Raw genomic sequence first — 18002 nt, 5'->3', positions numbered from 1 at the left:
CACATTTTCCCTCTCAACAAGACTACTTAAAAGGACTGCTTTAGTCTAACAGGCCTTGATATCTCACCATGATTACAGAGAGCACTGATTCACACCCCACAGAAAAAGCCTTGAAGAATTCAGGCCTCCAACTCATGAGTTCGATAGGCTATGTTTGCTTAATTAAATACATTACGAATTAGATCTGTCAAGACTTTCATTCTGTAAGAGGAGCAATAGTACCACAACTTAACACTGGAGCTTAATAATAATCCTGGAAACTTCTACATTCCTTCCTAAACACAAGTAAGTGTTGAGCTAATAAAAATACAAGTCTCCAGCCTAGGCAATATGGTTAAACCCCGTAGCTACAAAAAATTCAAAAATTGGCCGGGCATGGTGGTACCTGTAGTACCTGTACCAGGTGGACCTGTTAGTCCCAGCTTCTAGGGAAGCTGAGGTAGGAGGATGGCTTAAACCCAGGAGGTTGAGGCTACAGTGAGCCATGAGCGTGCCACTGTACTCCAGCCTGATTGACAGAGCAAGACCCTGTCTCAAAAAAACAGAAACACAAACAAGTCTCACCCCTCACTCCTCAGTTGTACGTTGCCCCACCAGTGACACATTCTAGTTTCAATTGTGAACAGTTTATTCAAGATTTTTTTCTCGTTATTTCTTCCAGATTCCTAACTTCTGAATTTACTTTAATAACATTTACATTAAAAATTGGACTAAAATGCTCTACTTTAAACACAAAATGTATGTTCTTTTGCTTTCTTCTCCATAGCTGCTTGTTCCCTTATCTACACTGAATTGAATCAAATATCATTCCACTTTCCCACTATGCTGATTCTGCAGTTATCACAGAGCTAACTTCTTCCTAGAGAAGATCCCAATACTCATCACTTAGAAATGGCTTTAAAATCCAAAAAATACCTGATGTCCATTCCACCCAAGGCCCTGTGTTCCTTTATAAAAACATGCTACATTATAAGTCCAATGTACCACACCAACAACCCATGAGCTATAACATGGGGCCACTGGCAGAGAATGCAGCAGAATCACTTTTATTAGGTTTTGCCTCAGCAGGAAGGAGCAAAGTGACCCCCAGATGCAAAACTAATGGGCAGTGAACAAAGAGGGTAAGACCGGGTTTTCCTCACAAATCAACAGGCTCTTGTTCCCTGGAATTGGTATCTGCCTCACATCCAACTGGCCAAAGTGTTATACCTGGCTGGGTTTAATTTGTTATTTATGTCAGCTTTGCATATTTGTAAGGTTCAAGGGTTTATTGCCCTGGCCTGACCTGGCCAAGTCAGAGTGAACATGTGGTTCTCTAGTAGCAGTTTCTTTCTAATAAACTTTACTTGAAAGAACATGTGTGATAGATTTTGCTCATGATTAAAAAGAACAGTTCTATGTTCATTGTTCCCCAATTTGGTTTTGAAGTTCTGTTGAAAGTCACCTCTGAACTTAAAAAACAAAATCCAAAATATTGTTCTCTTTTAAATTTCATTGAAGACCTTTATTGTACTTTGTGTTTTAGAATGCTGCTTTAGGACTGTTCCAAAAGATTAATGTGATGCTCTAAAACCGAGCTAAATAATATATTTCCAAATGGTTCATAAGGTTTGGCACATAGTTTAATTTTGGTTATGAGAATTAGTAAAGTTCAGCAAGCAATCTCTAGTTTAGAAACTTCAGAAATTATTAGTGTGTGTGCATACACACATAAACATATACATATATACACATATATATCCACATATATTTATACATATATATAAATACAATACAGCAGAGTGAGTGTAGGATAGAAGATAGCAGGGTGAGTGAAAATCGTCCTTAATTTACTTGCTTAGTTCCCTCCCATTATTAATGTATAGAGGAAAGTATATTGAAGATAGAACATATCATTCCGATCCCTTTTTTTTTTTTTTCTTGAGACAGAGTCTCACTCTGTCACCCAAGCTGGAGTACAGTGGCACAATCTTGGCTCACTGCAACCTCTGCCGCCTGGGTTCAAGCAATTCTCCTGTCTCAGCCTCCCAGGTAGCTTAGATTACAGGCACACGCCACCACACCCAGCTAAGTTTTGTATTTTTAGTAGAGATGGGGTTTCACCATGTTGCCTAGGCTGGTCTTGAACTGCTGACCTCAAGGGATCCACCCACCTGAGTCTCCCAAACTGCTGGGATTACAGGCATGAGCCACCATGCACAGCTGGATCCTTTACGGTAAGAGCCAACTTCCATAACATTAGAAACTGGCTACTGGAGGGGGACTCCCAAATCTAGGATGACCTGATTTGTCTAGGTTTATCCAGGAGTTTCTTAGTTGGAAAATTAAGTCTCATCTCTCAAGAACTCCCTCTGGTCCAGGCAAACTGAGATGATTAATTATTCTACAGTCCCCATATCTACCTGGCAAGGTTTCTGGCTCCATTTTCTTTTAGTTCATCCAGAGTACCTATTAAATATAAATATTGTCTTCAAAAGCTAATGGACAGAAACATTCATCAAAATCTAAATAAATTCATTGACCTGTTAATTGGAGTGAAAATGAATGGAACTTCAACTTAACCTGTTGAAGACAACAAGAACACTAATTGTCCATTTTAGTTCATTTCAGGATGACAAAATCAGTTAGCTGGATAAAATGCATCTTAACCATATTAAACTCAATAGTTTTAAAATTTTTTATTTTTTTTTTTAATGCTTTTCTGCTCTGCTTTTGCTTTTGAAACCCTGAATCTTCATGAAGTCCTGGAACAATAGCAGAAGTGTCATTGTTTTCCCATCAAAATCTAGGTAGTAGAGAGCAGGAAGCCAATTTGTCTGGCCAATGAAAAGATATGAGTAGTTACAGCTTGTGGGGCTGCACTGTTGGTGAGCATTATTCTTCTCCAGGAAAAATAAATGAGAACCAACTCACAGCTTTATACACAGCTGTCCTCATACAGTCCTAACCTCAGATTACTCTGTCTTTTTGCTTATGTGTAGAGAAACTTTCCTATTTTATCTTATTATTTAAAAATAAAAATGTGATTAAAACCATGATAGCATCTACAGTACAAAAATAGTCAAATTGGTTCAAAGTTGTGTGATCTGGGAATCAAGAAGAAAATATCACTTAGGAGATATTTAGGCAATACATATCATAAAACACATATGAGATATATATATATATATATATATATATATATATATATCCATATTTATTTGCAACAACTGAACATAGGAAAGTGAGAGGTTGAACTGAGAGAGAAAATAATTATTTAAGTGGGTTTGTGTTTCAAAACCCCTAAAAAGTGTTGCAGGTGTATCTGAGGATTATTGTTTTTCTGAGGTCTCTTTTGATATGAGGACAGCTATGCCTTAACAGAGGAACAACTAGGTGAGGCAACCTCTCCACCTCTCTAGCCCTGCAACTTGTGCTCCCGTGGCCTCATCTCTCTTCTCCTCTGCTGTTGCTTGTTTCTGTAACTCCAATGCAATGCAAATGTATTTCCTCAACAGAATCCTACACTTATAACTCTATGTGTGTGTGCGCACGCACACGCATGTGTGTGAGCATGAAGGAAGTGGGGGGAGCACAGTAGGGAGATGAAGAGCTAGATGTGAATTGGACCATAAGTGCATTATTGAGGGTTTATATCTTCCTTTGAAGTATACAGCATTAGCCACTGTCAGGGAGAAGATACCAAGCCAGACAGTAATTGCAATAATGGAACAGACAAATGGTCTATGTCCCCATTAAAGTCATCAACACCTCTAATTTTTGAAAGGGGCTTGTTTGAAATACAGTAATTGTGATTATGTTGTCCATAAAGGCTATGGGCGATCAGCAATTGTCAGCATGCCCAGTGCCTTTCCAATATCCTTCTGGACAGAGATAACTAAATCTGAACGCTAAAGCACAATTTATTTCTGAATAACCTTATAGAAAGGGTGTTTTATAATGTTTAAAAATTTAATACAGCATCTAAGTAACACCTTCCCTTTGTAACACTTCTTTTTTTCTGATTTTTTTAAAACTCTCTGCTTTCCAGTCCTCTAATATGCAGCATTTATTCGAAAACCAAACAGTTCTGGCATTCTCTCTTCCTCTCAATGCTCTGCCCAACCCTTTCATAATTATGCCCTTCTCTGTTTCCTTGATATTTCCCATGGGCACTTCTGTTTTTCCTATAAAGTTCTCCTCTCTCTCCTCAGCTTGCTCTTCTTCCTCTGAGCCTTGTAATTGTGTTTCAACAAGGTCACAGTCAGAAAACAATTGACAACGTCATATCCACAGCATTCTGGATAGAGAAATCCTCAAAGTCCAAGAGAGAAAAAATAAGTTCTTTTTTTTGAACAAATCCTTAAAGCATTTTCTTTTTTTTTTTTTTGAGACAGAATCTCGCTCTGTAGCCCAGGCTGGAGTGCAGTGGCGCTATCTCGCCTCAGTGCAAGCTCCACCTCCCGGGTTCACGCCATTCTCCTGCCTCAGCCTCCCGAGTAGCTGGGACTCCAGGCACCCGCCACCGCGTCCGGCTAATTTTTTGTACTTTTTTAGTAGAGACGGGGTTTCACAATGTTAGCCAGTATGGTCTCGGTCTCCTGACCTCGTGATCCGCCCACCTCGGCCTCCCAAAGTGCTGGGATTACAGGCGTGAGCCACCGCGCCCGGCCCCTTAAAGCATTTTCTAAGACTCTAAGAACTTAATTCTGGTGGTAAATATTTTGCTCTGAAGGAACACCAGTTTAATTTCAGAGGCCACTGGACATTTTGAACTGATTCTTTAGAGAGGACCATATGCCATGAAGTTCTTAGTTCATGCTGAAGAATGAAATTGTTTCCATCAAGAGGAGTTGTGTCACATAAATAATGTAAATTAATGGAATAAAAATAATTTGAAGTGAAATGTCATCAGCTTATACTGTTACCCTCCTTCTAAATAGCTAGTACTTAATCTAAGAATAACTGTTTAAACTACACACCATCTGCTAGAAAACCTCATTATTAACAAGAATTTTTCATCCTGATTCTATTGACCTATCGAAAGCCAAAACTCAACACATTGCCATTTAATCTTTAACAAGGTCCTAGGTTATTGAAACCAGTATGAAATGAAATTTATGGGCTAACATTTAACTGTTATTCTCCACATCTTCCCAGGTTACTCTCCATTCTGGGGAACCATCTTTTACTAGCATGAGTAAATATATAAAAGCCCACTGCTAAAACACTTAACAGATCTTCTCTGTCAAGGCTGTGAACTGCAGTGTCCACTCCATTTGGAGGTCCCTGCTTCTTTTTTTCTTCCTTTGTTTAAAATATGCTGACCACACAGTGACCTCTCCTAACCTATCAGTCGAAAATTACAACCAGCCACACAAACAAGCAGGCCGGGGTCAGAAGGAGCAGGGTCTGCTAAAAGTTAGTAATCATACATTAATTCCCTGACATAATTAATCAAAATGAACCACTGTTATCTAGCAAGAAACCTTTAACCTATTACAAAGGGGTCAATTTGCGAACCACTTGAGCCTGGGAGTTTGGTACAAATAGCATACGCCCTTCATCCGGGATGCCCTAAGTAGGGAAAAATGCCTTTGAAGTCCCAAATCTACTAGATTTAGATATAATTTCATCAATCAAGTTAAAAGCCTGCCTCCCTCCAGAAGGATTTTGTGGAGCTCTGTCAACCAGCTTCGTTGAGTGGTGACTGAAAATCCATTTGTGAGGTTTTTTTTGGACACAAGTCGACTAGAATAGGTCCAACCTGACAAACAGGCAAGAGTTTATCAAATTGAAGAGGAAGAAAGATGTGTGGGGCAACTCATTTTCCCCTTGTAAGAAGAGTAGTAAATTGGATGTTTGTTATGCACATGAACTGGTATATGCTTCAATTTTCAAGATTAAACCTGTCAGGTGTTTAAAATCGATATTTACATGGTGCAGGCACACAGTAGGAAAAAAATTAGAAGAATTAAAACGGTTTCACTGTAATTCAGGGGAATCTTTTTGTAGTTTTGTGCGTGTATAAATGGAGCATTGGCCTTCAGTCATATTGCAAGCACCCTCCCAGGATAGGCATAGGTGTTCATTTGCAGAAAACAGGTAAGCACAGTTTTGTTTGTATTCCTCTCACCATTAATATCTAACATCCCCAGAGATTGAAGGTGTTGCCAAGGGCCCCAAAATACCTTCAGCTGAAATTGTTACATCACTAACGTGCTTAGAAACTTACATCTATCATATCATACTTTCCGAGTTGGAAGACATTAAAAACCAAAAAGGATACATTGTATTTTGAAAGGATGTATATGGAAATACACATACCTTGTGATAGGATCAAACATATCACATTTTCAAAACTAATGATGGTCATCAATTTCAGAATTAACGTCTGGCAAAGCGTTGACGCTACTCTTACCATGGTTACCTGAGAAATTGATCTGGATAGGAAGGCCCTTGCAATTATTTATTTCAATCCTGGGCCATTTCAAACAGTTTTTCAGTGAATTGCTCTGTTTTGTTCCCACACATTCAACATATATTTCACTGAATTTGATCACTGCAGTGGGCCCAGGACACTTGCTGGGAGGTTCTTCTATATGGTGAGTACTGTCATATAGAGCTGTGGATAAGGCAACTTGAATGATGCATTTAATTCTTCCTAACCAGTAGATACTTGAAGGTATTGTATTATTCACCTTGCTATTTCAGTCTTGAATCCATTTTAGAGATGAAAAAATGGAGGCCCAGAGGGATTAAATACTTTAGTCAAGAACACACACCCAGCCGGGCGTGGTGGCTCACCCTTGTAATCCCAGCACTTTGGGAGGCCGAGGCGGGCAGATCACGAGGTCAGGAGATCGAGACCACGGTGAAACCCCGTCTCTACTAAAAATACAAAAAATTAGCCGGGCGTGGTGGCGGGCGCCTGTAGTCCCAGCTACTCGGAGAGGCTGAGGCAGGAGAGTGGCGTGAACCCGGGAGGCGGAGCTTGCAGTGAGCCGAGATTGCGCCACTGCACTCCAGCCTGGGCGACAGAGCGAGACTCCATCTCAAAAAAAAAAAAAAAGAACACACACCCAGTCCAGGAGTGGTGGCTTGTGCCTATAATCCCAGGACTTTGGAAGGCAGAGGCAGGTGGATCACTTGAGGCCAGGAGTTTAAGACCAGCCTGGCCAACATGGCGAAACATCTCTACTAAAAATACAAAAATTAGCCAGGTTTGGTGGTGTGAGGCACAAGATTCATTTGAACCTGGGAGGTGGAGGTTGCAGTGAGCTGAGATAGCACCATTGCACTCCAGCCTGGGTGACAGAGCAAGAGTGTCTCAAAAAAAAAAAAGAAAGAAAGAAGAAGAAGAAGAACACACAGCCAGTAGCACCTGAAAAGGTATTCAGATACAGGTCAGTTTGTCTTCATATCAAATTCATTTTTTTTTTTTTTTTCAAAAAGCAACCTTCAAAGAAAAAAAAAAAAAGCTTCCTTGGAGATGAAACACTGTAAGAATCTGCTGGAACAACCCCTTCATTTTTCTCAGTATAACTCACTATCCAGAATAAGAAAAAGAAAGTATCTTTCCTCAACCCTCACCTAGCAATTTGCTCAGCTGGAACCAGCAGCCCTTAAAATCCATTCTACCTCCTACCCTCTGAGCTCAAGCCCTCCTGGCCCTGTTTCTGTTCCTGAGAAGTGTCAAGTTTGTCGCCTCCTCAGGTCTCTTCCCACCATGCATTCCCCTCCACCTGGAAGGCGCTTCCCCTCACTAGTTGCTTCACCTGGCCCCTCTACCACTTGCAGGTCCCAATTTAAGTGTCGCTTCCTCAGAAAGGCCTTCTCTGTCCTCCCTATCTGAGGCCACCCTTTCCTCCTACCCCCCGGCCACAGCATAATCACCTCATTAGGCTTTGCTCCCAGCTTTCTTCACAATCCCAAGTGCACTGCTTGTTTCATTTATTTAACATATCTTTCCTTCTCATCTCCCCCACCAAGTGGTGGGATCTTGTCTGTCTTATTGTGGCGTTCCGGCTGCCTAGCACGGTGCCTGAGTGCTGGCGGGAATGAATGAATAGCTTCTGGCAAGGTCATGCTCTGACTTTGGAGGCTAATTCTTGATTCAGCTGTGGAAGCAGCAACTATGGCTCTGGGAGTTTCTGTAACTTGTGAATGGGCAGCAAAGAGACTAAATCACCTCTTTTGGCAAATTTGTCAGGGACTTCAATCCATAGACTTCCTGTTCAGCATGAATCAGGGATTTTTGCTCTCCTCTGAATGGATCTCTGAAGATGTTGGGACCATTTGTATAGTGTATTTCTCTTTAGCAGTAGGCCAGGTGTGTTCTATGAATTCAAACCTGTTTCAAGAGTACTTGTAACAAAAAACACAGAGGTTGCCTCCTGCTGAAGGGCCCCAAAATGCCAGGATCAATTTTCGGATCCCCTTAGCAACCCTCAAGAAACCGCTTGTCTTCACTCTGCAGATGAGGACATAGAGGCTCAGTGAGGAACAACGGTTTCTGAGAAGTAGCCTAACTCCAAATTCCACGCACTCCTGCAACCCTGTGCCATCTGGTCATCACACAGAACAAGGAGACAAACAACACTAAATAACATATAAATGCTAGACGTAAATAAAAGACTTTGCAGCACACGCTCATGACTTTCATCATTTAAAAATAACCAAATATGTTAAAGAGTCTGGCACCTCCCTCCCTGCTCTCTCTCTCTCTCCGTGTGACGTGCCTGCTCCCCTTTGTGTTCCACCATGAGGGAAAGCTTCCTGAGGCCTCATCAGAAGCTGAGCAGATAGATGCTGGTGCCATGCTTCTTGTACAGCCTGCAGAAACGTGAGCCAAATAAACCCCTCTGCTTTACCAAAAAGAAAAAAAAAGAAAAGAAAAGAAAAAAGAAAGAAAAAGAAAATAACCAAATAAAAAGCACTGACGATTTATTTTAGATTATAGTAGATCATATTTAGTAACTATCATTCACCCCAATAAAGAATACAGAATTACCCACTGTTAAGTTTGACTGGCTTCAAAAAGAAAAGAATACAGGCCGGGGTGTGGTGGCTCACGCCTGTAATCCCAGCACTTTGGGAGGCTGAGGTGGGCGGATCACCTGAGGTCAGGAGTTCAAGACCAACCTGGCCAACATGGTGAAAACCTGTCTCTACTAAAAATACAAAAAAAATTAGCTGGATGTGGTGACGGGTGCCTGTAATCCCAGCTGCTCAGGAGGCTGAAGCAGGAGAATGACTTAAACCCGGGAGGTGGAGGTTGCGGTGAGCTGAGATCGTGTAACTGCACTCCAGCCTGGGCGACAAGAGCAAAACTCTGTCAAGAAAAGAAAGGAAGGGAAGGGAGCAGAGGGGAGGAGAGGGGAGGGGAGGGGGAGGGGGAGGAGGAGGGGAGGGGAGGGGAAGGAGGAGAGGGAGAAAGAAACTGAATGCCCCGTTTCAAAAGGACTGACTGACAGCCAAAAGTCATGTCGTCACTGTCCCATGGTGACCAGTCTTAGGATGCTAATGGGTTTGTAGGCAGAGTGCTTCTCCTTACACATCCCATGGGTCCCTTGCTTTCCATCTGTGAGTGTGCAACCAGGGGCTATGAACAGAGTGCCTTGAAGTCACCTACCGGGGTGACTAGCATGAGTGCACGAGAACCCTGACTCACAGAAGCACCTGGAAGCTCTTCCTCTAAAACTACTGTAAGCACCAAGATGAGGAAAAACCATGGCCATTCTCTTACTTGAGACTCTAACATCACACCTGTTCCAGCGGCTCCTACCCTCCACATGCCCTCTCTCCCAGCCAGCTCCCCAGGAGCCCAGGTTTTAACTGGGGCTGGGTTTCCTTCCTCAGTAGACAACGGTGACAAGCCTCCCAACCCCACCTTCCCTTGACCTGGGAGGCTCCTCGTGTGCTACTGGTCCCCACACATTTAAAGCTCAGTCCTGCCCGGGAGACTTGGAGGAATGTGATACCTGGGCCGCCCTGCTTGTCTTTCAAACTGCAAGGCAACATTGTTGAGAAAATGTGTGGAGGAAATACAATGCTCAGCGACCTGTGCCTCCACAGGGCTGTCCAAACAGCAGAATAATGCCAAAACGGCCCACGCTCACAGAGCCGGGTGACAAGAGAGGCAGTTGTGATCTTGTGAGCAGTCCGGGGATTCAGTCTTGTTCATGTCAGGTACTTCCCAAGAATGCAAGGCAGACGACATGATTTTATAAATTTGCAAAAGCTTCACACCTTGAGACAAGATCCCAATTGTACAGTGGATATGCAAGGAAAAAAAAATCTGGAAAGAAACTCGAAAATTACTACTATTCTCAAGGAAGATACAAATCTAGGCCAAAAAGGCTACTTATTACAACCAGCTCATCGGAGCCCTTCTAAAAATTTCTCGTCACATGTTCACCCTTGACAAGGAGTAAGGGAATTATATTAAGTTAAATTTATGTCTTCTATATTCTCCCACTGAAACACTTTATTTTTTAGTAACAATCTTGGGTATTTATTTCACAAAGTCATTAAAACCAAATGAAGGAAGCTTGCTGTTAAGTTGTGAGAAGCTTTATATATGCTGTCGGGGAAGTTCCAGCCAGAAGAAATGTTTAGACCTCACAGTGGGTCGTGGCTTTAAAAATTATTAACATAAGTTGCCAATATAGTAAGTACACCAAAGAATAAACGCTTTCTGGAGACAGAAGTCAGGGGGACTTCAAAACAGTTTCAAAACTGGCTCTTAAGGGGGTTTCCAGCAAGATAGTTCATCAACCCAAGAAAGACAGTGAGATACTGATAGGGGCTTTTGCTGGAACCAAAGGAATTTAGGTTTAATTCCACCTCTCTTCCTACTGGCTGTTGGACTTTGAGATGGCTACAGGGCTCTCTAAGCCTCAGTTTTGCCATCTGTAAAATGGAGGCATTAATATTTATCTTTGAGGATTGAGAAAACTAGAGGGTACGTGTTGCACCCAACAAGTGGGGACTATTGTTTTATCCCTGAAAGAATTAGCCGGTACTAATGCAGTGCAGTTTCATTTCTCCGAGTTGTACATTTCTCTGAATGGAATTCAACTTCCGACTCTCCTGGGCTACATCATATTGCTCTGACTGTTCGAAGATGAGGACTTTCGAATTAAAGCTAAGTTATAGAACACAAAGGGAATTCTTCCTAAGAGGAATCGACTTTGGTTATTAAAATACTCTTTTTTCTAGGGCAGCTTTACCTAGGCAAGATTGTATGACACCCTAGGGTGCCTCCAATGATCTCCAGAGATATTGGAAAATTCTCAAGTTATTCTGAAATAAAAATTATTTTAAAGTAAATTCACTTGGGTTTTAGAATTTGCATGTGCCCTGTATGGGCATGCATATTTGGTTATGTGACAATGCTACGGAATGGAGAAAAAAATGGTGTGCTGAAGTTCCAAAAGATTGGTAATCCTTTTTACATATGGTTGTGAATGGCTCTCTTGGTTTCTCATTGTAAGAATTCCCACATTCTTACAACCCAGTAAGTCAAAGGTAAGGTCTGTTATGAGGCTAAAAACATCAGAAAAAGCCAGGGGCTTGTGCAGGTGTCTGTGTGTCTACTTAAAAGCTAGAAGTGTTGGTTTTTCTCACTAAGTAGTGGATAATCATCAGAGTGAGCCTTGCATTGGCTTTTCACCAAACCAGTGTGCAGAGGAGGAAGCAAGAAGACCTCATGTGCACAGCCCATTCCCTTTTCCTTCTTCCCCAGGGTCCTTTGCTCAAAGCATTCCTTGGTGTCCACCAACACACATGGGCCCGCAGCCCTACTTAATGTCTAGTAGGATGACTGTTCAGGAAGCAGCTTCCAGCTTCTCCCCAGGAATGCTTAGCCCTTCTTTCGGACCTCTGCCATTCACTGCCCCAAATACTACTAATTAAATCCAGGACAACTCAGAAAATCATGGAAATGCTTTTCAGAAATAAGAATGGGTTCTCCTCTTCACTCTAAAGCTGTAAATTTCAAGCAATTATAATCTACCTTTAAAAATTAATGCAAAGCATGTAGATGTTGGCCAGGTTTTTAGAAACCTATAGATGCTGGGTAGGGAGAGAGAGAAGAAAAAATAACAAAAGGAAAGGAAAGAAAAACAAAGAAATGGAAAACGACTTCCCTCCGAAGTCTCCTTTCATGATATAAGCAAATCAACACTTCCATCAGTTGACATGATTTCCAAAATGAAAACATTACTGACTTGGTCACTTGAAAAATCCACTAAAGATAATTCTTTTTCAGACTGGTAAGAGGTAAACAGATTTCCTTTTTGAAATTGTGCTGAGAATGTTCCATTGTCAGTAACAGAATCTTCTTGTCCATATACTGGGACCAACCAGTTTTAAAGGTGGTGGGCGATACAGGGATTTTAGAATTATTATCATAAAAATCAAATGCAAAGCCAGATGGCCAGTGCAATGGAGAGCATGCGTTTTAGGGGTGATCATTTGTGGAATTTAACAGGAAAATCTATGTGTGACACAAAAATATTACGTGTCACATTTCACCATCTACTGTCTTGAAAACACAAATCTGTGTTTTCAAGGGAGGACAGAAGACAGGAGATGGTGAAATGTGACACACAATATTTTTGTATTTGTGAAGAATGCTATAAATTGAGCCTCCTACAAAGCATTGGTGATACTCAGTGAACACGGGTTGCTGTTGATCAGAAAGTTTCCTTCATTTTATCTATCAAAGAACACTTGCATTTTTCCTGCCACAACCAAGTCTCCTGGCTCCTCCTGGCTTGTGTCATAAGTTCAATTAGGTTATTTAGACACTTTGGACATTTAAATTCTTTGTTTGTGTATGTTTAAAATCAAGGAAAAATGTCACGGAAGGTTACCAAAATCCATGTAATTTACCCAAGAAATGAGTCTACTGGGTAAATACATATTGAGGCAATTTTTAAAGTCATATTTATTGACTCTACACACCTCAGTCTGTGGAATAAATAAATATTTGAGCTGTGCACTCTGTGTGTTAAGGCACCTCATGAAAATGTATGCTGACACTAGATGTGCAAGAAGAATCTCCTTTTAAGTTTTATATCTGAGCCATTTAACTTTGGGGGGGATAGAGAAAAGGAACAAATGGAACCATTTATAGGGGTAATTACCGCATTCTATACCCCCACCCACCCCCATCAAAGCATCTTTAAGATGAGCAGCTGAAACTCACCACAACTTTTCCCTTTTATTTTCAAAGGCCAACGACTGCACCAAAATGTGTGCTTTGTAATTAATTCCTTTCAGTTATCTCCACACCTCCTTCTCCAGCAGGCATCAAATCGTTTCGGTCGCATCCGGTCTCAGAGTTGGATGTGTTTACACGGATGGATCTTAAAATCTGTAGTTTCCCTCCTTTATCCTTTTCTGGAGACCTGGGAGTAGTACCCTTCAGACATTTTATTGATCTTTCTTCCCCTTTGGCTCATACATGCTAATTGTACCTCTGTAGCAAAACAATCTTATTATCATGTTAATTAGTGGGAGGGCTGTTGAGGTTTTCCACTTCATTACCTACTAATTTCAAGATAAATGAATCCACAGGTTACTAAGTAAATAAGGTCACCTATCAAGCACTTGTAAACGTGTTTGTAAACAGGGAGAGGGGAGACAGAAGGAAACCTGTTTGGTTTTCAAATGAGTGGGCTGGTGGGGCTTGGCTTTCGGATGGAGTTGAGAGTCCCATCGGGGTGGCCCTGTCCCTGAACTCATTTGTAATGAAAAGGGAACGTTTGCCATCCACCTGGTTTCCCAGTGGGGCCTTTCCTCGGTAACTCTCAAAGGCCCCTTTGTGGCCGAATTCATTCTGTGCATTGGGCGCTCATGGCCACTTTTGTAGAGAAAGCCAGAAGTGAAGTTCACACTGGGCAGGAGAACGTTGAAGGGGGAGGCCAGTGGGTGGTGCGATCGCAAATCACACTCTTCTCAGCTTCCCAGATTTATTTCCATCTTAGGCCGGATTGTTCCCAGTTTCTCTGGATTAAAAAGCAGAAGAATTAGTTATGAGGGAAAATGAGAAAATCGAGCCTGCCAAAACCCAAGATTTTTAGCGGATTTCCTTAAGGCAGAAGGGGAAAACAATTGCTAGGAGAATCTCAGCTACAATGCCAAAAACTAAACAAAAGGATGAATGGGAATTATTTTCTTTACCATTTTATCTGTCTTTAAAAACAGTCACAATATTCAAACAGCACATCGTTTTGCTTTTTCATCTCCTCTTGATGTTGGTACCTTAAAAAAGAAATTAAAGGGAAAAAAAGTTGTATATTTTTATCCCCTAGGAGATCCTCATCTTGTGAGCGTTCTATTTTGTATGTGGAACCTCCAGGGGCATCATTGTCCAACGATCTAACTGGCATCTGAAACACTGAATTCTCCCTTCTTTTTTTTTTTAATTAAGATAATAAATTGGTCTTAAATTATCCCTGAAATCAGACCAGTGTTGATTACAATGGGGCTCATGCTGTGACAGCTCAAGATGATGTTATTTTTATTCCTTTTCAACGAGATCTTAATCTCTCCCTGCGTGTAAACAAATTGTCACTGTAACCTTGTTCTCTAATCTCCCAGTCAAAGACCTTTAAAGCATTGGGAGATAACAGATCAGGCCAAGATTTCATCAGCTCCTCAGCTGGCGCGGATAGGCCACGTTTCACTCCCACCGGCTGAGTCTTTAAACACTGAAGGAGAATTAATAACTACATCTTACATGAAAAGCTCCACGGAAACCTTTGAAGGCCGTATGTGTTGTGTAGCTGGAGTCCCGAAAATGCCAGCTGCTGGTCTGGATGAGGAATGCCTTTGCTTCCAGGAGAAGGACCTGAGCCAGCGGTGGGAAGGGGACGGTTAGGGAAAAGGGACAAGTAGGAGAGACACAGAGAGGGACATTCAGAGACAGAGAGACAGGGAGAAACTGCCCTAGAAATAGAAAGAAGGGGAAAAGAAAATCAGAGAGATAGAGTCGAAGTGGAACAAGAATGAGGGAAAGAAAAGAGCTACCAAAAATGGTCCACCCAACAACTGGTAAAAGCAACCGGTGACAAACGCCACTTTGCTGGTGTGAGAAGACATGCCAGAGTGTGGATCAGATTACCTTCCCAGCCATTTCAAAACATCCCTGTGTGACTTTCTATCGGAGAGTCCTTCATGCCATGAAAGGGAAATTCTGCAAACATTCCCAAACGCTGCTGAGCAAGAAATTACTAATGAGCTACCTAGTGAACCCCAGCTCAGAGACCTCAGATACACGGACGTGTTTGTTTTAAAATCAGTTAAGAGGCATGTCTAGGGTGCGGCAGATCTTCAGCAATGATTCTGACGGAATGGGCAGCTAGTAGTACTAGGCTCCTGGTGAGGAGGCTGGAAGATTCTCATCCAAGGCCTCTTCCCCAGTCCCTAGCAGAGCCCAGAACTGTCCGCCATTTTCAGACTCGCTCATCCATCTTTGGGTCTTCCCAATTTGACTTCCGTCCTATGACTCCCCAACCCTTCCTTGGCTGATATGATTAAAAACAGGACAGTGAGGCTTAACGGGTGATTTTCTCTTCAATTCGTAGGGGACTTTGATCACCAAAAGTGGTGATTCAAAGTAGAAATAAGTTTAGCTCTGGGTTTGCCTTACCTCTCATGAATTTTTTTGGAAACACCATGAATTTCCACAAGCCAGCATTTTTGAGTGGAAAGGTCATGGACTCTGGTGCAACAGTGTGACCTTTGACAATCTATAAAATGGGGAAAATATTAACATCTTTCCCTTGGGCTATTGCAAAAATTAGATGAGTTAATGTAGATAAACTACAAAAGGCATTATCTGGTACATTAAAAAATAAAATAATGCTTTTCAATAAATAAAATAATCCTTTTCAATAAATGTTAATTATCACCTCCTACAGAGCACACCAGAACCTAAATTTAAGTACTATTTGTCATAGAGCAAAATCGTTTGCTTTGAGGTATGAGTCAACTCTTTTGCCCTGGCAGAGAAATAGGTCACTTACGGAAGGAATTGCTTGGCGATTTTCAGGTGTGCTGTGAAAAATCATGCTGCACGTATGAAATTTCTTCCTGGGTCAGGGCTGCTTCTTCCTCCAGTTCCTCCAGAGACTTTTTTTCTCTTTAAGAAACACTGGCTTTCATAATATTAGGTGATGTTTAAGTACCTGCTGGGTATTACTCTGCTTAATTTTATTTTTCATTAAGTCAAAGGATTTGCACATAATTGGTTTCCCTCCGGGCTTCCATACCCACCTGTGGTTAGCAGCCACAACTGTGATATAATGTCCAGACAAAGGTGGCTTTGCTTCTTTTTCTTTTTTAAGCAACTTTCGGAGGCTTACATCAGTTCATTGGTTTACTTCATTTTTTTGACAATATTTATTGCACTTTTTCTGAATATAAGAGTAATATGTTTATAAAAGAACACTTGGCAAAAAACACACACATATATTCCCTACTATTTATTGAACACTTATTATTTGCAAGACCCTTGTAAAGCTTAGTGGCTTGCAGGCATATGCCACTTAATCTTCATAACAATTTTGTGATGGAAATACCTTACCCAAGACCACAGAATTATAAAAGTGACAGAGTCCAGACTTAGAGTAGACCTGTCTTTCTCTACAGGGTGTAATTTTTATCGCTACCTATCTGTGACAGGTAAGTAAACAGGCAAGGAGCAGGCAGTTACAGAAAGAGGAACATTAAAACCAACATATCCACTCTTTATCCACTGTGTAGGGAGGGGGGATGGTTTCCTTGTAAAGTGAAGTATATTGAGGTATGCATTGGAGTCATACTGGTGGATAGGATATGTTTTATGTCAAATATGTGAATGTTAAAATCCTGGTCTCACCACTCATAAAGTGATAAGACTTTCATTGTAGTAAGAGGTTAGATAAGTTACTTATCCTCTTTGTTTGCCATTTCTTTATCTATAATAAGACACTTAATTCACAAAAAGTATAGAAAATATTTGGCATAATAACTAAAACATGTAAGCACTCATTACACATACACACACTGTACATATACACACATTGCAAAATCAGTACAGCACTCTATATAGCATCCACTCCATAGCATACCACATCAAACTCATTATTACATCCTGAATATTTCCCATTTCAGTTGATTCTTTTAATAGCAATATATTTTTCTTTCTTATAATTTCACCGTAATTAGTTTAATTTAACCATTCTTTATTGTTACACATTTAATTAATTTCAATGTTTTGCTGTCTTGAAGAATACTTCATTGTATCCCTCCCAATGAATCATTGAGCATCTTCTGTTCTCTTAATATCTCAAAATTGTCCTAAAAATCACTGAGGAAAAATGTGCTTATTTTCTAGGCTTTCTATAAATACAGCCACTGTGCTTCTGAAAAAAATGCAAATTTGCACTTCAGTAAGGACATAACAAGCATTTTTTTTTTTGCCTTGGCCAATAAAAAACTAAAAATGTAATTTTTTTAAAAAAATCTATTTGATAATTTAATTTCTTTTCCCAAAAAAGTATTTCTTCTATTGCCATTGTAAGTGAAAAATTTTTTGATATTTCCTTTGGCTATCTCTATAAATGTTCTGAATTATCAAATTATGTCCTGTGTTCTATTGGTTACTATTTTCTATTTGTTTATCTACTTAATTTTTAAGAACTCACTATATATTATGATTTTCAAATTAAATTGTATAATATTTAATTTTCATATGTACATTATATAGATATTTTAATGTTAATGTAGTTTTTATGCTTTCTTAGTTTCCATTTATACTCAGAAAAGAGCTGGAATATATTCGTCCATATTTTCTCTTAATTGTTTCATTATTTCATTTTAATAGTTACTGCTAATTGAGTTTAGTTTTCCTTTTAAGGAAAATGTTGACCTAGGACCTACTACTATGTTCTTGGAGATGTATATACATTATCCCATTTAATTATAACCCTCACCCCCAGCCAAGAAAATTAAAACAGTAAGGCAGC

The 18002-nt window shown here is 40.5% G+C and overlaps 1 long non-coding RNA gene across 1 annotated transcript; it reads right to left on the bottom strand.

Annotated features, from left to right (window-relative positions):
* Window positions 1–13233: 13233 nt before the first annotated feature.
* LOC134736698 (uncharacterized) lies at window positions 13234–15104 on the bottom strand. The gene is made up of 3 exons (XR_010120953.1): window positions 14732–15104; window positions 14173–14253; window positions 13234–13997 (listed from the first exon to the last, which is right to left on the bottom strand). It is a non-coding gene; the product is annotated as an uncharacterized lncRNA (long non-coding RNA).
* Between the last annotated feature and the right edge of the window lie 2898 nt (window positions 15105–18002).

Source organism: Symphalangus syndactylus, chromosome 5 (genome assembly GCF_028878055.3).
Source record: "Symphalangus syndactylus isolate Jambi chromosome 5, NHGRI_mSymSyn1-v2.1_pri, whole genome shotgun sequence".
Classification (NCBI taxonomy): Eukaryota; Metazoa; Chordata; class Mammalia; order Primates; family Hylobatidae; genus Symphalangus; species Symphalangus syndactylus.
The sequence above is the reverse complement of the archived record's forward strand: the minus strand, read 5'-3'. Positions and strand labels throughout refer to the sequence as shown.